The sequence below is a fragment of the Haliotis rubra genome, unplaced genomic scaffold, assembly GCF_003918875.1.
Source record: "Haliotis rubra isolate DU_JTF1 unplaced genomic scaffold, ASM391887v1 Scf928, whole genome shotgun sequence".
In the NCBI taxonomy this organism is placed as follows: Eukaryota; Metazoa; Mollusca; class Gastropoda; order Lepetellida; family Haliotidae; genus Haliotis; species Haliotis rubra.
Genome location: NW_025767666.1, coordinates 174,176 through 199,991, shown reverse-complemented (window position 1 = coordinate 199,991; position 25,816 = coordinate 174,176). Strand labels below are relative to the sequence as shown.

The 25,816-nt window shown below is 38.4% G+C and overlaps 1 protein-coding gene and 2 long non-coding RNA genes across 4 annotated transcripts in view; 1 reads left to right on the top strand and 2 right to left on the bottom strand.

Moving 5' to 3' along the window:
- Window positions 1-25,816, bottom strand: part of LOC124264491 — a 239,662-nt gene that overhangs the window by 136,066 nt on the left and 77,780 nt on the right. The gene's annotated exons all lie outside the window — the stretch shown is intronic.
- The window catches only part of LOC124264499, a 125,623-nt gene that overhangs the window by 54,891 nt on the left and 44,916 nt on the right, over window positions 1-25,816 (top strand). The window lies entirely within an intron of this gene.
- Window positions 21,309-24,201, bottom strand: LOC124264493. Its single transcript, XR_006895146.1, has 2 exons — window positions 24,153-24,201; window positions 21,309-22,187 (listed from the first exon to the last, which is right to left on the bottom strand). It is a non-coding gene; the product is annotated as an uncharacterized LOC124264493 (long non-coding RNA).

The following is a 25,816-nucleotide window of genomic DNA, read 5'->3' as shown; positions in this document are numbered from 1 at the left end:
TGCCAAAGTCGGTGTATTTGGAAACGAACATGCCGAGCAAGCGGCCCCAAATATTAATAAAATTTGGGTAAACACACCATTATCTAAATACGAAATCAAGAGCCTATAAAAATCTTCCAAAAGTGGCAAAGTAACTATCAAGATTCAAATTATATACCGAGAACTATCACCAAAACCCAATTAAAAAGCTGACGATATAAATAAATCTAGACAAGCGATCAGTAAATAATATATGATGTTTAATTCCCACTAACATAAACAAGCCACCCGATCATGTCTTACTTTACTGCAAGCACATAAACAACACAGAATAGTTCTCCGGAGATCACTGGACAGCAACGCACATTTAACACTACAAACGCTCCTAAGGTCATTAAATATACCTCAAACCTTCAAAGCTTTAGGCAATGTGGAGACCTGCTTGCTGGAATAATTCTAAAAACAGCATTAAATTAAACTCACTCACTCATATCACTCACTCACTCACTCACTCACTCACTCACTCACTCACTCACTCACTCACTCACTCACTCACTCACTCACTCACTCACTCACTCACTCACTCACTCACTCACTCACTCACTCACTCACTCACTCACTCACTCACTCACTCACTCACTCACTCAAAGCCTTAGGAAATTGACTAATACAAATAGGGTCATCTACACTGCATAACACCAAACAAAGTACTTCGCATTTCCCTATCTTGTAGTAACGGCATACTTTTATCACCGATGTACTTAGACAGATCTGGATGAATGTGTATCTTTTTATTTATATCAGGAAAATCATGGTAGCGTGATTATCGTCCTTTGGCAATTAATTTAGTTGCTATGGCGAGAAGTGTCAACCTCAGGCACACCTGAATGGTTTCGTGAGTGATACGTTGACATTGTGGATCGTAAGAATTAAGCTTGTACCGTTGTTTTCCATTCTAAAAACCTACTAACAAACAGTGATAATGTCTTCCAGGTGTGAGCTACCTGCTGGCAAGCATTCATATACTAGTAGTTGAAGCAGTAGCTGGGGAAACCGGGGGATTCTTCCTGATTGATTATCCACAACTGACACAAGAGGTCACAAATACCATAACGCCATACAACACGAATTATACTTCTATAGATCCGTATGTGATGGTGACAGTGGGAGTGGAAATCTACGTCTTTGAAAAGCACATGAGCATTTACGGATACAGTGGAAATAGTGTGTTTTCTCCCCTCCCGATCTCGGCCCTCGGTTCCAGGTATGTGGTGTCCACCTGCCCGGCTTCCATGGACCATGTAATGTAACGCTAATGCTGGAGGGGAACGTCACCTATGACCTATGACGGTATATGTTATTGTTGATAATCATGTTGTTACTGCCGCTTCCTTAAATAATGACCTAAACAGGATCTCTCACTGGGCTGAAATATGGCAGGTTAGCTTTAATCCTGGTAAGACTGAAGCTGTTTTATTCACTCGCAGAAATACCGGTAATCAATTTCCAATTCCTAAGCTTAAAATGCATGGAGTAGACATTACTGAAGTCGGCTACCATAGACACCTAGGAGTAACCTTGCAATCAGACTGTAAATGGAACTCCCACATTGGTGAATTAGTTAAAAAGGTTCGTCCATTGGTAAATTGTCAACGTAGTTTTAAATATAGATTATCTAGAAAATCATTAGAGCAAATGTACAAGTCATATATATTACCAACGTTCGATTACTGTTCGCACCTTTGGGATAACTGTACTAAAGAATAAGAAAAACTTGTCGAAAATCTACATTTAGACACACTGCGGACGATTTGCGGGGCAGTTAGAGGAACAAGTCATGATTTAATATATAAGGAAACTAACTCTATGTCCCTAGTTGACCGTAGACAAATTAGCAAGTTATCATTATTTTACAAAATGGTTCATCATATGACACCAGTTTATTTAACTGATCTACTGCCCGAAAAAGTATCACAGTTAAGTGACCATAGATTAAGAAACAGAAATAACATTCAAACTATAAGATGTCGTAGTGATTTGTATAGTAACTCGTTTTTACCAGATGCAATACGACAATGGAATGATTTGCCTGAGAATATGTACGATATTGAAACCATAGGCCAATTCAAAAATGCATTCCAATCATCAAAACCACTCAATTTTAATATATTCGATAAAAATTTTGGAACACGTTTCTGCCAAATTATCCACTCACGCCTAAGACTTGGGTGCAGTAATTTGAAAGCGCACATGTTTGAACGGCACATTTCAGTTGATCCATTCAGTTCCTGTGGTCAACCCTATGAGGATACTTTACATTACTTCTTTACTTGTCCTAATTATTCTAACATCAGACAGAGCATGTATTTTTACGAAGATGGATATAATTTAAATTCTGTCCGAAATGGTAATCAAAACAAAAATGTATTTGTAAATTCTTTCATACTACAATCTGTCCATACTTTTATAATAAAATAGCATAGGTTTGATAAATGATTAATAATGTTTAATACGCAGGTTGCTTGCTTTCCTATCATGCTGCTTATTATTTAATATTTGTTTTATTGATGTATCAATGAAATGGAGAGGTATTCAAATAAGCCATTACGGCTTGTTTGCCAATCCTAGTTCAATTTATTTTGAATATAATATGTTTACACTAACATGACATACAACGACGGAGACACGATTCACCTGAGTCTAGAGGAGTATCAGACCTTCACGTTGAAGAGCGCCTATGACCTGACTGGAACTGTTATCAACACAACACGTGCTGTAGGTGTATTCAGTTGAAAAATAATAGGAGATTCTTGTCAAGCCATTGCACAACTATTACCTGTACGGCATCATGGGACAGAGCATCTTTTGTCTACACATGACTATATCTATAGTATGCACGCTACATACCAGTTAACAGATAGACATGCCTTTATTTCTCAATTCCATGTCTGGTTAGGACTGTGATTCACAGTAGGAGGTAAGATTAATAGTAGCGAATACAAGATAAAAGAACATGAACCTAGGGATCACATGTTTGATATCTGAATGTATTTCTTAGTAAAGCTGCTTACTGGAGCAGACAAACAGCGATAACATTGTTCCTCTAACGTTATTCGTCACATCAAAACACAACGTGACAGTACAACACATATATGAACATGTATACATGCAAGCTACCTCACACGCTCCTTGTCGGCGACAGTGGACAATGGGGTGGCAAATGATAGATTCACAGTAAAGCGGTCAAAAGGTTTGCGGTGGCATGAGGAGGATATTTCCAAATTTGACGCATCATTGCCAGAAAAGACGTCCGATGCAATTCCCCTTTGATTTGTACCAAAGTTCCAGAATTTTTCCGTTTGAATAATTGACTAGACTCTGTGTATGTTTATGACAGGAGTAACCGGTGAAGCAGGATAAGCTTACCTCTTCGCAAAAATAACTCTTAGTATCACCATTTGATAGTGAATCACGCACAGGTACTCATAAAATAATCGTTATGGTACAATTGACACTGCTATTGGTCGGGATGTCTTGTAGATAAGGAATGGGTTTGTTCCTTTCATTATACATTCTATTCCAAAAAAAGAGGACGGGTCCTTCCATTACAGAACTATATTTTGATATGAGTTGAAACTAAAATATCTGATCAAAAAGTAATACATGAATGACGGAATATTGTGTGCAAAGTCACTGAATGGAGATGATGACGTCAACCACGAACGTCAGGTTTTGGCAGGAGGGGGTTTTAAAGTCCATTGGTCAAATACCCCTTTCCAAAGGCAACATAAAGCATCATTGCTGTCACAACACAGGCACTTGCTTACAACAGCTTATCAAACTTGATGAAATGGATCAATTTCACACCACAGTCATGGTTGAATGGAGTAAATGAACAGTTTTTTGAAATTTTATGCTGAAAGGTTTGATTCCAAAGTACAATAAGAGGTATCTACATCAAATTTCAAGATACAGTCGGTTTATCTCCCAATTAGAACTCGTATGTTGGGAGTTAAACACATTGTCCAGCATGCTCAAAACACATGTAGATGGACATTAACGTTTGATGTATTCTTATATGCTACCATAATTACACTATGTTTTCATATCAGTTAGTGTTCCTAATGAAACGTTTTAACATAAGATTCAAATTGTGTTGTTGATAACGTACATAATAACATTTCTCCGGAATTTCAACTGACACAAGGCGTTGTAACCGACATACTGTTCAAAGCGGCAGTAAACCTATCTCACTCACTCACATTTTAACAGGCTAAGAAAATAGGAGAGAGATCAAGATGTATATTATACTTGTATTTGAGAAATATCTTCTGTGTGCACACCGGGTTTTACGTCTTACCTTCATGAATGCACCTATAGCCCATTATCATATTGGATTGTTCTATTTGATATTATCGTTTTAAAATAGCATGCTAGTTTTTTCTTTAATATCTGTGATATACTAGTAGTTTTACTCTTCTTCTTTTAATTTCTAATGGTAGAATAACAATAATTGTTCCCGTCACGATATCGCTGAATTATTGCCGATGTGACGATAAATATTAACTCACTCACTTCAAGAATGCAATATATATTGACGTGAGGTCTTACACATAAAAAGGTCATTTTTAATCGACATAATTGAATTATATAATGATCTTGCTACTGGCCAACGCGACATCATCTTTGTTGGTTATCCAGCCATGCTGGCATTTCTTGGAACACAATGGCCGATTTTGCTGTTAAGGCAGCACTCAACAAATCTGTGACACCACTTCTGATTCCATACTCTGATAGCAAAGCTGCTATTAGATCTTATATCCGTTATCTGATGCGTTAAAATTGTTAAGGATCTTTTTCATCTTAATTATCATTTAATTATTGGATTTTAAAAAGAAACTGAACTACTTGATAAATTTTGATTGATGTGTTTGTACATAGATATTTAGCAACTTGTTAGTGGCGGTATCCTCAAAGAGGGTTAAAGTACTGTAAAATTATTGTCCTCCTGAGAGGATATGTAAGTCCCAATACATTTGAGGTAAATTTAGTTCTACCAAACTTTTAACCGTAGTATATTTGTTGTTTTTAATAATGGCTAAAACTCAGTACAATCGCCAGCGGCTGAAGGGATGGTGTAAATCCAGCTAGGGTCCATGCAGGTAGCAAAAGTAATGTAAGTCCCCTTGGACCCTAGTATGCTGATCTAACTTCAGTTGTTGGCGATCTATAGTCTGTTTTTATTTTTTGTATTGTCCAAATAATGCTATTAGTTTTAACTTTGCATGCTAGTTTTTTAAAGTTCTAACTGTGATAGTCTAGTTGTTTTACTGTCCTTTGACGACAGGTTTTATAATATATACATATTCTTTATAAACGTCAAATTTTATCACATCATAATATGGCTGAAACATAACCGATGTGACGTTAAATATTCACTCACTTACTCACTCACTCACTCACTCACTCACTCACTCGATAAAGTAACTTCTATCTTAAACTGAATCATGCAAGTGTAAGGGGAAACTGTCCTATCTATCATGTAGTGCTAAACGACTGGCAGCTTTGTGTGTCAACAGGAGCAGCCACATATTGGGAAGCCCGTGTCAAACAGACATAGGCGACGACGTATGGAGTTCAAATGTAGTTCCTGCTTGGTGGCCTCACTTGCATATTTATTGAATGGTGATACAAAGTTACCCGCTTGCTTTACACACGATCTGTTATGGTAAATCTAGTTATGGGTGTAACTGAAGCTGCATTTGCTACAATTCCTTTGTGTGGTGGCGTGGCTATCGTGCTTTTGTAAATAGAACATAGAAAATGTGTTTACGTGATAGATATATAGGTTTGAGTCACAGAAATGTGGCCCTGCTATGTATTTTCGTCATCGAAAATAATGATACGGTATACTATTTAACATTGTTGAAACGTTTCGATAACACTTTGCCGAGATCATATATTAGTCGCTGTGAACCCATGAATACAAAGACCCATTCAGAGAGTGGCCAGATGAAAGTTATGTTACATTTAAATATGTGATGACACTTTCTAAGTAAAGAACAGATTCTGATTCTTTTTGGTTAAGTCCCATGAGGGATTCGAACCCATACAGTCTATGTGTACAAGGAAATCCAACAGCATGTGTACCATGCGGGTGCAGTGATTGTGGTCCGGTTGACCCAACAAGTCTCCGTTAATGCCTTGGTGGGATATCGTGGAGGTTAATATTGGTTAACACCGCAGTGATCAACAATATTATGCAAGCGTGTGAATAATTGCTTCTAGATCAAGCGAACCAGATTGTTTGAACAACCAGTCGTGAGCATAAGCTATAACCCATCTGTATTGTCGAATCTCATGAACACAATGACGATATTTTAGTGTGGGTTTCGGTACACATTACAGTAGTTTGTAACAGGAATATTATTGTGATTTTATCAACAAATGTCAACTAGTTACTTTTAGAGTTACCTCCCTTCCTTGTTAAATAGATTCCTTGAAAAGCACTTGATTGTGATTTTATCAACAAATGTCAACCAGTTACATTTAGAGTAACCCCCCTTCCTTGTGAAATAGATGATAAAAGGTAATAGTAACACTAAAACCATAATCCTCGCTATGTCAAATCCTGCTTCAAAGCAATTTCAAGCCCCATTTGCCTGGACAAGTTTGAATCCCGTCAACCTGAACCCCTGTTAATCCAAACCCCATCCGTCTGACTCCCTAAGAGGCACTCCCCCGTTATTCTGACACTCCGTACCCCGTCAATTCGTAAAACCCTGGCGATGAGAACTGTACACTCCGTTTATGTAGGATGTAGTATAAGTGTAATATATCATCTTACCTTTACAGCAAAACCTGTGCATTATGTATCCCATGTGGATTCCGGCGAGATGAAAATGTTCAGTAGAAGTAATGTACAAACAGCTGTTAAAGAATGGTCAGTTATATATTCTACTTATGATAGTTATACCATTCTAATACTAATATTGTATGGTAAGATTTAACACAGCAGGGCAAAATCGTAAGACCTATGTGCTATGATATTTGAATATTTGATGAATGTGCGTAAGAACATTTATGGATGATGATAAAAGTGAAAGTATACAGATTGAAGCATTTAGTTACATATTCTACTACTATTATAGTTATACCATTCTCATACTAATATTGTATGGTAAGATTTAACACAGCAAGGCAAAATCGTAAGGCCTATGTGCTCTGTTATTTGAATATTTGATGAATGTGCGTAAGAACATTTATGGATGATGATAAAAGTGAAAGTATACAGATTGAAGCATTTAGTTACATATTCTACTACTATTATAGTTACACCATTCTCATACTAATATTGTATGGTATGATTTAACACAGCGGGGCAAAATCGCAAGGCCTATGTGCCCTGTTATTTGAATATTTGATGAATGTGCGTAATGAACATTTATGGTTGATGATAAAAGTGAAAGTATAAAGATTGAAGCAGAGAGATCCACAGCTGAGAATGGTAGTAACAAGTAGCTAGTAGTCTCTTCAACCTTGTAACCGTTATATAAGTGTAATCTTTTTATACAATAAAGCAGTTCTTGCAAATATACTGTTCACTAGGGCAACCTTATAGTTAAAGCTTTCGCTCGCCACACAGTTGACACTTATGGATAGGTATAGGATATTCTATATTCGGTCTTGTTAGCGTAGATAAGCTGGTGAATATTGACGATAGAAAAGGTGGAAAAAAAACAATTCTGGGGTTAGAGGTCAGTGACAAAGGGTGACAAACAAGTGAAAGATGATATAACTGATCGTTGAACGCATGCATCCCCTTTCATGACTTCACACACAAACACTTCTCTCAGGATGTCTCCGGAATGTTATCAACATGTAAATAGTCAAACTGTGAGGAAAACATCGTAAATATCCAATGCACAAAGTGACCGCAGTTTAAATATTGAACATGTGAAAAAGACATTGTAACTGTTCAATACACACGTAATGACAAACATTTACTTGATTTAATTTCCATTTACACTTCAATGACTAAAGTTGCTGACAATAGTGGCAATGGAGCCGTTCGTGTCAGAAATCCATTGACACATTTGTACATTTCTGCGCTCCTGCATTTGAATCTACACATAACATCATACTAAATCTATATATCTGTTTGAAGTGAAGAATCACAGAGACTGTATTTGCATCTATGCGTATTTGATATATCTACTAATACATAAAATATGTATACCTAAGGTTTGTTTGTCACACTGAAACATCTAACGTGTCGTAACCAGCACCTTTTCAAATTCAATACAAGCATAAATCTGCAGAACACACAGTTCCACGCTGAAAACATTTATCTATTGCCGTTTATCTCCTGCCAAAACTTTTATTATTTTTTCAAAATCAGACTGCAACTAACCTGCAGTAGCACGTGTGATTTGTGGATCAACTGGGAACTGGTAGCCTCCATTAAAAATGTCTGTGGTAAACCCATACAGAGCGAATCTGTTGGTAGAGCGGAGAAAGTAAAGGCCGTTTGAACAAGTTGTTCCCACTTTGTAATCACAGCCAGGATTGTCCACCCAGCTCACTGTAGCAGGGGTCATGTCACCACTAAATACTTCAATATCTGTCACGTGTTGTTTAGTCAGTATGTTTACACAGCGTGCAGTATATATCCGTGCTTTGTTCAGGAAATACTTAACTGGAGTTACAACAACAAACCCCTGAAATATTGTGTTTTTGGGTTTCTACACAAGGTTGCGATGACCTGAAATACAGTGTCTCGTCGTACAGGAGGTTTTGGCGAAACACACGGTTTTCACCAAGAGAGAATGTAGATCCGTTGTTCAACATAATTTCAGAGTCAGTCTGGCCACTGACAACTTGCAGCTGGTATGTAGAATCCCTTACAGAGGAATGGTCACGTGTAGACAGAACAAACTCTCTGCCGTGATGTCGTATAGGTAATAGTTGTGCAAAGGCTTGAACAAAACCTCCTGTCATTACTCCACTAAACACAGCTACAGGACGAGTTGTGTTGATAACAGTTCCAGTCAGGTCGTGGGCGCTCTTCAATGTGAAGGTCTGATACTACTCTAGACTCACGTGAATCGTGTCTCCGTCGTTGTACATCTTGTTGTTGTAGGTGACGTTCCCCTCCAGCATCAGCGTTATGTCTACGTTCGTCTTCTGGTTGTAGTTAGCAATCACAAACACCACGAGGTCCATGGAAACCAGACAGGTGGACACTACAAACCTGGGACCTAGGGCCGAGATCGGGAGGGGAGTAAAGACGACAATGTAATGGTGTATGTAAACGCTGATGTCGTTACCGAAGACGTGGATGACACCAGTTTTGGTTTCCACACCCGTAGTTAACGTTACCGCCCCAACTACATCAGTATTATTTCTGCTGTATGGAGCTACAGTCCTTGTGACGGTGTATCCCAGCTGTGGAAGATCAACCATGAAGAATCCCCCAGTTTCCCCTGCTACTGCATCAACTGCATTCATGTGTGCCAGCAGGTAGCTCACACCTGGGAGAAATTGACATGGTTTGTTAGAAGGTGCTTAGAATGGATAACATGCTTCTTACGACTGACATTGTCAGCAGATCACTCGCCAAAGCATTTTGTGTGTCTCAGGTTGACAAACATTATTTTGATGTGTATACAAACTAGGGCTCCGTACCTCAAAGAGAACCTAGCGCTACGACTGTCGTAAGTCTATGTTAAAGTATGGGACTTACGATCATCTTAGGGTTACGATAGCTTTGAGGAACAGGATCTAGGTATGTGCTAACATGATTGCTTTCTAAAAGACTTCGATTATTGATTGTCAACGACCATAATTACTCCAAAACATACATATATAAAACATACATAGACGATTTCGATACGCTATGAGGCATTCCTAAATGTGATTGGTTTATCTGGTGTTTTCTTTCTTTGATTGCAGGTTATGTTATATACTGGACAAAAATAGTTAGGGATATATGTAATTTTTGAAATAATGAATAATGTATCTATTTATTCATTAACACATTATTAAAATACCAATTATAAAAACACCAATATCCCTAACCTATTTTGTCCAGTATATTTTGTGCAACCTGGAAGACCGGTTTTGATTAGAAATGTACGAATGGCTTTGAAAGTCTGAGTGTTATTTAATGGGTCGAGGGGCTTTTGTAGTGTTAGGTGGGTGTTAGTGTCCAGGAAACTCAGGAACACTTTTCTGTGTAGTGTTTTCTGTGTTGGAGGACACTGAACAGCTCAAGGCAGGGACACACCAAATTCCATCTTTTAGCGTCTTTAGGTATGATAGGCCCAGGTGATCAAAGCATAAGACTTTCGCTCACCAACGAGACACTTTATACTTACCCAAGAGAACTGTAGACAGACATGTACAAAAAGCCAAGAAGGTTGACAACATAACGATACAACTGGATGTCAACACGAATTTAGCTTTTACTTTGACATAATATGTTATTCCTTTTGTAGTGTATACTTGGTTGTCAGGTTGACCTCTCGTATCAAGCCATGATATAACTGACATAATGTTCAAGGTGGTGTTAGACCTAACTCACTTATTCAAAGGTGATATGAGTATACTTATACCTTCCCCTGTTTTCTTGTTCACCAGTCACTGGGTTGTAAGATACTGGTGTGGAAAGTGTTGATATATCTGCAAGTGTTGAGTCCGGGGATTGTGTCATGGTAGTTGATGACCCTAAACAGACAGTATTTGGCGTCTTTAGATACTCTAATCAGATGCAATAGTCCCAGGTCCTCCAGAAAACAAACAATCTGACATCGTTGTATTGTCGCTTACCACAACTTCAGACCAAATATATTGGTATGTGCCCCTCTGTCTGAAAAAGACTCGACTGGTTGTCCAGTTCCCGAGACATTACACACATTCCCAATATCACACATGTATATGCTCGGTTCTTCCGTCATCAGTCATCAGTGGATATTCCCTGCAGTCGTTATTGTTAACCAACAAGTTTAGTGACGTGGATAGGCCAGAAAGAACAGGTACTGAGACCAATGAGCATTCTGAAGACATCGCCCAGAAGATGTGTGCAGCACACGCAATATTGTACTCAGCATATTGCGACGGTGTCAGGTAATAGTGGGTTCGCGAAATCTCTTTCACAGGGTTTCGTTCATTTGATTTGCGTGTGTTGTGCAACAACTAATTTTATAAGCTGACTGCAGCGTACACACATATCACTACAACACCGCGTATCGGGTATTCATAGCCATTGTTCATAGCAGGGAACACAATTAGGGCAATCAAAACCAGGTAGCTACAGGGGTTTGACATCAGAAAAGCATACAGAAACAAAACCCGCACGTTGAAAGTTAATTTAGAAAACCTTTAAAAACACTATCGATACAATTTACCCTTTCTAGAAAACTGTAGGCAAAGGGTATAGAAATGTAAAAAAAATAACCCTGGAATTGTTTTAAAAGCGTACGAATTCGCCAAAATATAACATACCGTTAACTCTTTCAAGAGCCATCAGCGGAAGCGCCACCTCTATGAAACGCCCCATTGTCTCAGAGCTTCGTCTGTACCGCATAGTGCCGTGACGACGCCCCGTCTGACAGGGTGTGGACGCAACATCAGGTATAAATACATTACAGGTGATTTTGTGGGATTTGATTGACTAACCAAGCAACTCTATGCGTTTGCGCAAAAAACGAAAAAGACATAATGCCACGAAATACTGTTTCCTAGTTGACATTGTTGCAACCTTTATTGCACTAAACGGTGTGACTATTTTTGGGGTGAGTTAGCAATTGGACAGGAAGTTTTGTGAAGTGTTATTGTTGTAATATTTATTTGTAAGAGTTGATTTCAATCTATTTTATCACGTTTTTGACGTATTTATTTTATTCTAAGAAACACAAACATACATCACGTGAGCTCGAGCAACTGTTAGCCAAATATGGATGTTGAAATACAACTGTATGAATAACCTATGTATACACCGTGTCATTGCTTTTCCTGGCAAGTGTTCATCGTTTACCACATCGCTGAAAGCAACGACCTTGGGCATGGTCCTGACACACCTAGAAACAAAATCGGGGTTAATCAGGATTCGAACCAACGATCACTGGTTCCTGGTGGACCAAGGTACACAACTCTGTTCAGTGAATTCCTGTTGCTTACATGGCAGTGCCAAAGGTGTCGCAGAGGGAACATACTATTTCAATACAGGATGATTTGTCATCAAATATGTTATTTAAGGCAGATTTTGTTTCCAGAACTTTAATTATTATTATAGGATATTTATATAGCGCACATATCCATGTATCAAGTACATGCTCATAGGCGCTGACATTTTCCCGTCGATCACTGGATGACAATCTCTACGGCACGTCGTACTATCAATCTCAACTTTCATGTTGAAACTTAACAGAAGGACGAGTAACTGTTTTGAGAACTTGTATGTATGGTAGCAAATAAGAATATTCAAATATAAAAATATTGTAAACAGCGCACTGGATGTGTATTGAGAGTGCTGGACACCACGTTGTTAAGTATAACTTGTGAAAACAGGGTATACACCACCGATAGAAACAACATCCATCCTCGATCAGACAGGGTATTATGTGTCTATTTTACCCTGATAATCCTCGAAACCATCATCTGCAAATGCTGCGTTTCAGAAGTGCCGTGATCATCTCCATATCAGTAACTTCACACAAAATTTCCAAACCGAACACTTGTTATGGCGTCGAGTTATATAACCCATGTAAAGATGAAGCTTTGTAATGAGTCGAGCTTCTTTATTGTAATAGAATGGATGCATGACACACTGGATGGCTAACGCAGCAAATCTCCACATCCACAAGGAATATTTGCCAAAACAGTCAGTTGTACGATTTCGACTTCATGTGAGCGTGTGCTATTTATCAATCCTTATCAAATGTGATGACACCAAATGTTCCCGAAAAGGTGAGCGTATCCTGCTCAAACAGCGCACTTGTCATAAACACATGCAAAGGCTAATCAATTGTTCACCCAGAACTAATTGGTGAGTATAGTTCAAGTCAAAATAGGGAATCACACGGGACATCTTTATTGTCACTGGTGAGTCACATCACGAACTTTTCTCCACGTGTCTATCTTAAAACGTTTAGAAGGCTTTATTCAGGCCTTGCCAGATGTAAGAGTAATATTTGCCCATTCATTCTCCACTATCGCCGGGTACAATGCATGTATAAATTGTACTGTACAGTCACATTGTATATCAATGTAACGAGTCCTTTATAGGTACAATGTTATCACTATTGGCCTCTTCCAGTGAACAGTTGAACTGAGACCAATAGGCATATATGAAACGTGATCAGTAAGTTTCCTCTACTTTACGTGGCAGCATACTTTGTTATTATTTAATCTTTCTTCATAGTGTGAATCACAGTCCTAATCTGACCCTGTCTCGTTCCACCAAACGAACTTTGCTCGACGATTGCTGCAAGTCTGTATTGGTTGGTTGGTTGGTTGGCTGGTTGGTTGTTTAACGCCACACTCGGCAATACTCCAGCTATATGGCAACGGTCTGTAAATAGTCGAGTCTGGACCAGACAATCCAGTGATCAACAACATGAGCATGGATCTACGCAATATGGATACGAAGAAATGTGTCAACCAATTCAGCGAGCCTGACCACCCGATCCCGTTAGATTAACGACAAGAATGGGTAACTGAAGATCAATTCTAACCCGGATCTTCACGGGTTACAAATTTGCATTTGGGCATGACAGCTAAGATCGTCGTTGCGCTAAGATTGTTTTACGGAAACGGGCCTTAGCACTTTGTGACTAAATGTTATAAAAAACAACACTTTGCTTGTCTCGAACTACGGATATATTTAGTTACGATATTAACACTTGCTGGTGGAGTAACGTAAACAAGCTTGGCAGACCAGTGACATCTGAACAGCACTATACCCGGGGCTTTCAGGTAAACTTGTGACGTCGGAAAGAGAATCAGTAACATTACTATCCGCTGATAAGTGTTTTTGTCAACATGATACAAACACAATTTGATATTTCTTCAATAATGGAAAAACATGATTTTTCCTCTAGAAGTGCTATATTTAGAAACGAGGATAACATGTTATCATTACTATTATCCGTGATCTCATGATCAACACGTGTCATTTAACGTTTCGGCAGAAGCGAGTTATGAAAACTAAATGCAGAGTTATGGCAAAATCTCGAAAATGAGTGTAAATAATCATAACGATTCGTTTTGAAAGTAGTAGTATTATTAGTATTTAGCTAGTGGTGACTTTAGTCCTTACACATGTAGATGTTATATTCAAGTGAGATTTATCAACACCAACTCTTGTTTGGAACAATGACGTTTATGGCGGGAGTCAAGGATGAAATCGATATCAGTTGTTGAACTTTTCTTCCTTGATCATTTCAAAAGCATATCTGGCTTTAGTGTTTCAGCTATTGTTTCTCACTAAAAGATGCAAGCTGTTGCTGTAAAAACTAAGTTCCATTTTTCAAATCCATAGTTTTAGGCTGTTCAATCTTGCCCTTTATTGTAAAACTCGAGAAAAAAGATCTTGGTCGACTAAATATACATGACTTGAGGTGAAATCTTTTTCTGGTACGATATTATGTGAATATTATTGAAATTTGAGAACACTCCTCTCACGTAATGACCGTGTTATGTTCCAGTACGCACGTCTTCTGGTTGTCATAAAATAGGTTACGTTTCACAATGAAATATTCCATATGAAACAAGTGAAATGTAATATTCGTCAGGCCTGTTATATTAAGTTGTAAAGGGTCAATGTGACGTTTGTTGGAGGTAATTATATACAAAGCGAACCTATTAACAGTCAGACTCCTTGAACAGATAATATGTGCAAGATGTACATGATATTTGAACAAACACGAGGGTAGCATCGTGGTTAAAGTGTTTGCTTGTCATACCAAAAGCCTGGGTTTGATTTGCCTCCTGGATACACTGTGTCATCCTGAATCGTTTTTCTTTTCTGGTGTTGAACCACTTCTTTATTCGGGTGATGCGACGTGTCTATCAAAGTCAAAGTCAAAGTCAAAAGAGTTTATTGTATTTATATAATAGTGGAGAGAACAAGATGACAAGCTATTGTGAAATTTCGTTCTTGCGTTTTAAACTGTTTAACAGTACATTTCTTAGTCTCATACTATGTTTGATAAATAATGACAGATTAAGAATAACATTATCATTTTGAGAAGACATCAAGGATGAGAAAGCTAGAGCAGGAGATTTTGACAAAAAAGGGTGTGGAATATATTTGCTTCTGAGAATGGAGTAGGATTGACAGACTAGCATAAAGTGGATTTCATTCTCAACTGCGGATTTACATAACGGACAAAGTCTCCTGTTCTTATCTATGGACATTTTCCTGCCTTCATTTATCATTAAATTTAACAAACCAAGTCTAAATTTGATAAAAATATTTCTTAAATCTTTAGAATATAAAACAGACAAATATTTTTCAGGCTGGAGTAAACTTTTGAAATGTCCTGTAGCAGTCATACCTTGAGCTGTCGTGAGGGTAGAATGCTAATTCTGATAGAACATATCAATGGCTTGGTGTTTAAAATTATATAAAAAGAGACTGACATTCCCAATAGTTTGGTTCATCCAAATAAAACCAAAACCCTGAGAGAACAAAATGTTTCTTACGTGGGATGCCCATGTAATTTTACCGATATTGTCTAAATGTAAAAGCATATTATAAGCCAGCTTTGGAATTCTATTTTCATGCATACCAATAAGTTTTATCCAATATTTCAAGCATCTAATCTGAGAATTGATATATATTGGGTCTCTTCCACATTCGCCGTAAATCATAGTTTGGTGTAGATAATCCAACGGATAAATATCTTTTGCATGCTAAAAGGTGAAGGTTTTCTAAACAATCGTATCTTTGATAACCCCAAATATCAGATCCATATAACATTATTGGTTGTATCTGCGAATCAAAGAGTTTAAAAAATATATTAGGTGAGGTAATTCCAATTTTATATGAAACAGACACAACGTTGAATAGTGCTTTCTTTGCTCTTGATACTAAATCTTCTATGCTTTTAGAAAAATTTATTGTATGGGTAAACAGAAGACCAAGATATTTATAATGACTATTAATCTTAAGGTGTATCCCATTTAGTACCCACGTTTCATTTACGGATAACGAACCACCCCTTCTGAAAATGATAATATTTTTTTGGTCGTAATTAACCGATAACATTCTTTTGTGTAACGTCCCAAGATATTAAGTTGATTTTGTAGTCCTACAATAGTGTCTGAAACTAAAATGACATCATCAGCAAAAAGTAACATTAGTATTTCAATAATATCTGGGAACATCTGAATACCATGTTTTCCATTTTTAGCAATATCGTAATACAATTCATTAATGAAAAATGAAAATAACATTGGGCTTAAAATACATTCTTGTCTTAATCCGACTGGACAATCAAAAAAATCTGTAAAATCATCACCACATCGCACACATGATTTTATATTAGAATACATAGACCTTAAAACAGAATACATTTTCCCTCGTAATCCGGTCTTTAGCAGACAATACCATAATTTAGAACGATCAACAGAATCGAAAGCTTTTTTGAAAATCGACGAACGCTACATACGATTTGTGTTTTCGGCGTGAAAGACGTTTTTGAATTATTGCATTTAATGTAAAGATGTGATCTGAAGTAGAATATTTTTTTCGAAAACCGGCCTGAGTTTCTGGGATGAAGTCCCGCATATTTGCCCAATTTGTTATTCTATTATTTAATAAAGTTGTGAATATTTTGCCCAGAATACTCATAAGTGAGATGCCTCTATAGTTGTCAGGTTCATCAAATGTCCCCTTCTGATGAAGAGGAACAATAATTGAAGAAGACCCGCTAGTTGGAAACATACCATTATCTATCTATACTGATTCTTGTATCGTTGTCAAGCAGGTGATCCAAGAATCTGAATCGAAACGTCACCTTCTTGACGATACAAGAATCTGTATCGGAAAGTCGCATCACCGGAAAGTTTGTCCATATTTTTCTGGTGTTCACTAATGATTATTGTGTAGACATTGTGATCATGTGTGCATTACCTTTAGCAATTTTACTGATGAACAGAAACTGTTTTTTATTATGTCAAATTCCAATATTTTTCATTTTACTGCCAAAACTGCTGCAAACTGTTGCTTAAAAAACTTAATCAAATAAACAAATAATTCTCCCCTTTATCTTCCTTTTACCGTATTGAGCCTTTATTGTCACTGCTATTTGTATATATTATGTATTTCATGGTGCATATTTATGTCTGTTCTTAATTAAAAATTGACGATAGTCTCTCATAACCCTAAACGGGTGGCTCACTTCTATTCTGTATTATAGCTTGTACAGCGACACACACCCCACCCACCCACCCACCCACCCAGACCCACACACAGACACACAGACACACCCCTACCTGTATTTTACATATGAGGTGAGACTTAAATAAATAATCTGTCTGTCTATGATATTTTCTGAATGTGGTCATCACGATATGGCTGAAATATTGCCGATGTGACGTTAAGTATTAACTCACTCACTCACTCACTCTGAATGTGGTGTGAAACAAATGCACTGAGTTGAAAGCTTCCAGATAGTTAAGACGCAGCAAGAACTCTCCAACACACCAGACACTTGTGAGACAGAAATGACAGGATGGTAAATAGTATACAGGTGAAGATGTACTGCAGCATTTGTTCACAATAGGGAATGCAGATTATTACCCTCACCATAAAATACCATATATTAGAACCAATTGTATTGTCCTTGAACACTTTGTATTATTCAGCCTGTTTCAACTGTGTCTGTTTTTGTCGATTTCAGATACTGGTTATACCTTGGCGTTGACTTTCAAGATACATGTATATTTATAGAACGGAAACACACTCAGCTAATTCGCTCGATGAAATAAGTGTAGACACTGTGTATAAATACAGTGTCAGTGTAAATGTCCCGTTTATCTTTTTCCGCCAAGCAATATGCAACTCCCTGTGGGAACTGAATCAGCCACATTCAGCCAAACACCATCAAATATTAGTGGGAAAGTTAGTCAGTATCTGATTGAACTAGCACACATTGCAGCGATGTATGGAGTTCAAATGTACTTCCTGCAAGGTGACCTTATTTGCATATTTATTATCTTGTGATACCAAGTTTACCGGATTATCTTTCCCCATCGATAACACCGGGTAACACTATCTATTAAGGGAAATCTAGTATCGACGGTAACTGAAACTACGATTGCTACAATTGCCCCCCCTGGTGGCTATTGCGCATTTTAAATTGAAAACGTGTTCATGTGTGAGTCTGGTGTTGACATGTGGAGCTCTATGTCCGGACTGATTTTGTAATGATTTTGCAACACTGGCCATGAAGGTAAATTTGTTGCTACGAAGCAATGATTACACAAGGTTTTCTTGTGAGAGGTAAAACGTAACATATGGTATATTTGACATTACACTTTCAGTGGTTTGGTTGATTGGACATCATTGAATTTTGTTTGCTTCGATGAATGCTGATGTCAGTCACTGAATTATCTGGTCCAGTGGGAATTTTGTGAACGAATCATCTCGAGTCATGCTCGTCGTTAGTCAGGCTGTTGTATTTCGAATCCCCGACTGCCATCGATCCGTCCTGGGTGGGGATAGTTTCTTATCCTCCACGTTCCCTGAAAGCCACTGACACCCGGCCTGTAGAAGTGCCCTGTCCTATGGAATTAGTTATTGTTTAGGCACGTGTGAACGTTCTCTGACAAGACTGTACAGGCTCCGCACCTGGTAGTGTAGACCCCATGGCATTCTCCTCATGTTCTGGTACATGGGAGTTAATGGTGTGAACAAAGTAATTGATAATATAGCGACGTTTGTATTATCTAATCTTATGAGTAACTTTGACATTTTGTAAGCATGCGATTCGGTTCACAGGAGAAACGTTGCCATCGAGATTTCCACAATTGTCAACAATTCCCATTTCGAGTTACTTGTCTTTCCTTAGAAACGGATTCCTTGTAAACAGACTCCACCCAACCTTCCGCCTTGGAACAGTGATGTATAATGAAACAAGGGAATTGACTCAACTTATAGTCAATCCTAGTCTTCAATCCTAGTCTTCTAGTCTTCAATGACGCCAGTCACACAGGGGATACCGTCTATAGCCTCTTACTACAAGCAACAGATTGCTTGGGATATGCCGTCACGGTATGGCTGCAATATTGCTGATGTGACGGTAAATATTAACTAACTCACTGACTTGGGATATGCCGTCACAGTATGGCTGCACTATTGCTGATGTGACGTTAAATATTAACTAACTCACTCACTGACTTGGGATATGCCGTCACGGTATGGCTGCACTATTGCTGATGTGACGTTAAATATTAACTAACTCACTCACTCACTTGGGATATGCCGTCACGGTATGGCTGCACTATTGCTGATGTGACGTTAAATATTAACTAACTCACTCACTCACTTGGGATATGCCGTCACGGTATGGCTGCACTATTGCTGATGTGACGTTACATATTAACTAACTCATTTACTCACTTGGGATATGCCGTCACGGTATGGCTGCACTATTGCTGATGTGACGTTAAATATTAACTAACTCACTCACTCACTCACTTGGGATATGCCGTCACGGTATGGCTGCACTATTGCTGATGTGACGTTACATATTAACTAACTCACTTACTCACTTGGGATATGCCGTCACGGTATGACTGCACTATTGCTGATGTGACGTTAAATATTAACTAACTCACCCACTCACTTGGGATATGCCGTCACGGTATGGCTGCACTATTGCTGATGTGACGTTAAATATTAACTAACTCACTCACTCACTTGGGATATGCCGTCACGGTATGGCTGCACTATTGCTGATGTGACGTTAAATATTAACTAACTCACTCACTCACTTGGGATATGCCACCACGGTATGGCTGCAATATTGCTGATGTGACGTTACATATTAACTAACTCACTCACTCACTTGGGATATGCCACCACGGTATGGTTGCAATATTGCTGATGTGACGTTCAATATTAACTCACTCACTCACTTGGGATGTGCTCTAGCAGGTTTTGGTTCGTCAGGACCGCCTGCATGGTCTAGAGGATAGAGCGTCTGCACGGATAGCTCAAAGTCCATGGTTTGATTTCAGGGAGCGTCATACCAGTTGACGTTGAACTCAACATTAAAACAAAAAAGGCAAATCCTGGTCCGCTGAGAGTCAGTATACATTTCTTTGAAGGGCGTTTTAGTAGTTAGTATTGAAGAAATGATAAATGTATGGATATACAACTTATTTATTTGGGGAAAGGTGACGTTTCGACATAGATTCTAATGTCGTTGTCAAGCACAGAATAAGAAGTTGTATATCCATAAATTATCCTCATTCTTCTAAGTATACAGTTTCTGAGTAGGATATTCATGTTAAAACTGCTGCATACTATTTCAGTGATCCAACACTATAAAGACGGCATTAGTCCCGACTAATACGCCTCACATGCGTCTACCAAGTCTAGCAGACTTCCTGACTGATTGCCTTTCAGTAGGCAATTGGCCGGTATCGTTGCTCTGGTCACAGGGCCCCGTTTCAGAAAGCTATCGTAGTGCAATACGACTGTCGTAAGTCAGTGTTATAGTAAAATAGGTATAGCAGTCGTAGCTACGATAGCTTTGTGAAGCGGGGTCGAGCCGAATCTAACGGCCGCCATGATACGGCTCACTATGGCTGATCCTCCACTATGGTTGGTGAGTGAGCTTGGTTTCACGCCGTTGTCAACAGTATTTCAGTTATATAACGGCTTCTCAGCTTGCTGAAGTGATGCAGGTGCCAGATATGTACCACTTTGGTAAAAACACACGTGCATGGGTGTGGCATATTGAGCCAACTCAGAAACATAATCAGGGCAAACCGGGATTCGAACACACCGCCATAAGTTTCTTGCAGGACACTGGACACATACGTGGACAGCGAATTCTAGCGCCACAGACGACAGGGGTCATATGTCATTTCCAAATTCGTTATAAGTGATGTATTTTATCTGACGACAAAAACTTATATTTCGGTAGAAACAAGCATATCCACTTCAAGATCCGCGGTTGGATCGGGTCTTGAGCAGTCTAGGTTCGTTAACTTGGTTGATGCGTATGCCATGTGTTTAGATCGATGAAAAGGATGTCTGTCAGAGGATTTTCTGATGCTAAGTCGTGTGCGGCGTAAAACAACCAAGAAACTCACATAGAAATGTTTTAATCTTATACTCTTAAATGAAACAATCAACACCAATGGATAAACAATCATATTCTCGTAAGTCCACACGGGATGTGTATCACATAATTCCAAGTTTTGACTTTTCAAGCGCGTCTTGTCCTGGAGACCTACGACATAAAGAAAATGTACGATATAAACATATGGCATGAACTACACCTAGCGAAGGGGATATTGGTCGACAGATAATGAGGCAATTATTAAGCAAAGACATGAAACATAAGAAAAAATGAATATAATTTAAAATAATTCCATATAAGAAAGAAATGGTCCATATGCCCATCACTCCTCAAAACGTTATCTTTATGGAAATATCAGCGCTATTTTCAGTTACCAAATGTACCTAGACATTTCACATGTGTACACTATGCTCTGAATATTTGCTAACAAGTTACAACTAGAAACTGGCTGTTATGCTAATATGAATAGGAATTACAAATATTGCAATTTTGATGAACTATCTGAGATAATTAATGGTTTTGGGGATGAGTATCATTTGCTGTTATTGTATGTCATTATTGTCCAACAGTTATAAAATTAAATATATTGCTGAATAATCCTCGCAATCTGGCGCAATCTTCGTGAAGATAAAATGAAACAGTTGTGTAAGGAAAAATAATAAAAAACATGGACCCCTGTCAATACGGATTCCGTCAATCTGAAGCCCTGTCATTCCGGACACCGTCAGTCTGAACCCCTGTCTATCCGGATCACGTCAGTCTGAACCCCTGTCAATCCGGATCACGTCAATCCGAGCCCCCTAAATGCATGCCTATTCCTGGATACAGTATTGAATACACGAATCAGGCTTCAGTTAGTGGAAAAGGTCCAGATGAGATATGCCTCTGTAGGATGTACGAGAAGTGTAATAAATCACGTTACCTTTTCCGCAACACCTATACATTACACATGGGAAGTAGATTGTGGAGAGAAGAAAATATAGTTCAATTACTGTACAACAATCTGATAAATTATTATTACTGATCAAAGTGTTAAAAATGTTTAGCTTCAAAAGACTACTTCATAAAATTACACTATCCATATACTGACACTGCAAGGTAAGATAACACAAAGCTCGGAAACATGATATGCAATTCAAATATTTGTTGGATGCCATGTTCAACATTACTGAATGATAATATAAGTGAGAGTATAAATAATGATTGAAGCAGAGAGATCCACAGCTATGGTAGTAACATATAAAGCTAGAAGTGTCTAAAATCCTGAGGCATGACAGGATGGTATTATATAAATTTATATATGTTCTCGGTTATCTGTCGTTGTATAAAATCTAATATTTCTTACAAACATATTAGTGACTAGGGCAACCTTGTGGTGAAGCTTCCGCTGGCCACACTGAATACGTTTACTGATAGGGTAATTCTACATGTGGTGTTAAACATTTATGTCTCCAGTATGCAGGCCGCACTTGCTTGTTATACATTGGTTTTAAAATCCTGTGAAGTGCTGAAAATAAACAAAATGGTAAAATATTGAAGGTGTATTGCGTACACAATCCCGCGAAGTATTGACTACATATAGTGAAGATACGTACGACAGCCTAATGCTGTAGCATACACTATTTTTCAGCGAAAGTTTTCGTTGTTCCGATTATTTTCTCGTTGCTTCAAGTCTCTGTAAAAAAAACCTTGAAATTTCGAGTATTGACTTGTTTTTCTCGTTGCTTAGATTTGCTCAACTATTTTTTCATTGCTTCTAGTATTTTCTCGTTGCAATGAGAAAAAACCCTCGAAACAACGAGAAAATACTAGAAGCAAGGAGAAAATACTTGATGTAACGCGAAAATAATTGAAATAACGAGAAAGTACTCCCATGCACCAAATAATCAAAGCAAGGAGAAATGTCGCTGAAAAATAGTTTATGCTACAAAAGTAGCAGCATTAGGCTTTCGTAGATAAGCCGGTGTAGCACCGACGAAAGCTTATTTCCTTGGTTAGAGGTAAGTGACAAAGGGTGACAGACGTTGGAGTAAGAGTGTAAAGCAGAAGTTGACAGAATTGAAATAATGCACGCATTCTCTTTCATCACTCCACACACAAACATTTCACTCATGATGACCTGAAGGTTATTAAAATATGAATATTTAAACTCCAAAAACAAATCGTAAGTATCCAGGACACACACAGTGATGGCAATTTGGTTATCAAAAGAATATTCAAAATGTGAACAAATATTGTAAATATTCAGGACACACATAATGACCACAGTTTAAGCATGAATGGTTTTAATTGTCCTCCGAACTTAAGTTAATAACATTATTGAAAAACATTCAAATGAAGTTATACATTTACTTATTTGTTCGCTCATGCTGTTTGAATGACACATGAAATCATACTCAAAAAAGATTTCTTGTATAAATAAGGCATCGTAGAGACTCTTGTTCATCTATGTGTATTACATGTGTTTACCACACGCCCTCTTCTATCTATCAAGCAAATATATGTGTCATATTTCTGACACACAGCAACAGTTAAGGTGTCGTTGCCTAACTAGATTCTAATTCCAATTAATCATACTCAAAATATATTTCTTGTATGTTTCTCGTAGAGACTGTTGTTCATCTAAGTGTATTACGTATGTTTGCCACACGCCCCCTTCTATCTATCAACCAAATATATGTGTCATATTTCTGACACACAGCAACAGTTAAGGTGTCGTTGCCTAACTACATTGTAATTCCAATAAAGCGATAAATCTACAGATTCCATAATCTTACACTGAAAACAACGTATGTACATCTCCTGTTTAAATTTGATCTTTTTCCAAAATCAGAATATCGTACAACTTACCTGTAGTAGCACGTGTGGTTGATGGATCAGCTAGGAAATGGTAGCCTCCATTGTAAATGTCGACGTAAGACACATAGAGAGCGAATCTGTTGGTAGAGCGGACAAAGTATCCGTCGTGATAACAAGTTGTTCCCGCTTTGTAATCACTGCCAGGGATGGCCATCCAGTCCAGTGTAGCAGGGGTCATGCCACTCCTAAATACTTCAATATCTGTTACGTGTTGTTTAGTCAGTATGTTTATACATTCTGTATAATAAACCTGTGCATTGTTAATAAAATACTTAACTGGAGTTACAACAACAAACCCATGGTAGTATATTCGTGCGCCGACTCTACACAAGGTTGCAAGGACAGGTCTTGTGGTATGAAAATACAGTGTCTCGTTATACACGAGGTTTTGACGATACACACGGCTGTCACCAAAAGAGAAAGTAGATCCATTGTTCAACATAATTTCAGTGTCAAACTGGTCACTAACAATTTGGAGCTGGTATGCAGGGTCCCTTGCAGAGGATAAATCTTGTGTAGACAGGACAAACTCTGTGCCATGATGCCGTACAGGTAATAGTTGTGCAACGGCTCTGACATTACCTCCTTCCATTGCCCCACTGGTCACAGCTACAGCACGTGTTGTGTTGATAACAGTTCCAGTCAGGTCATAGGCGCTCTTCAATGTGAAGGTCTGATACTCATCTAGACTCACGTGAATCGTGTCTCCGTCGTTGTATGTCATGTTGTCATAGGTGACGTTCCCCTCCAGCATCAGCGTTATGTCCACGTCCGTCTTCTGGTTGTAGTTAGCAATCACTAACATCACGTGATCCGTGTAACCCAGGCAGGTGGACACTACATACCTGGAACCGAGGGCCGAGATCGGGAGGGAAGAAAGGAGTTATATCCATAGACGTTGTATCCGTAAATACTGATGTCGTTACCGAAGACGTGGATTACGACAGCCTTGGTTTCCACACCCACCGTTACCATTAGAAACGAATTTATAGAAGTAACATTCCTGCTGTATGGCGCTACAGTGGTTGTGACGGTATACCCCTGCTGTGGAATATCAACCAGGATGAATCCTCCGGTTTCCCCTGCTGCTGATAGAACTGTATGAATATTTTTCAGCAGGTAGCTCACACCTGGAAGAAATGGACACGATTTGTTAGTGAGTTTTGAGAAAGGATAACAAACATCACAGGCTGGCTCCTTACCATTGACAGTTTCAACGAATCACACATGTTTAGCTGAGGCTGACTGATGATTTTAGCTTTTTAAATGGAGTAGAGTTTTTAGCTTCCGAGTTAAATCTTGATAGGTACTTTGCCACCGTTGGTAGATGTTGAGATTTAATAGGCATTTTTATTTCGTTTTTAGATAATGACATGTTTAAACTAACTTCTGTGAATTTTAGGGCCACTTTGGTCCAAACATGTGTGTACTAACTCCGAACTGACCAGTCTCTGTTTTTCCCCGCAATGTCTAGATCAAGACAGGGACACAACAAGTACCATCTTTTAACGTCTTTTGATATGATAAGGGCAGCGAATCAAAGCACTGACCTCTCACTTTCCCGGCTAATGGTTTACAACCCCCACCCCTTACACCTCCAAGAAGACTGTAGATAGACGCCAGTATGAATTAACTTTGACTTTGTTAAGTATAAC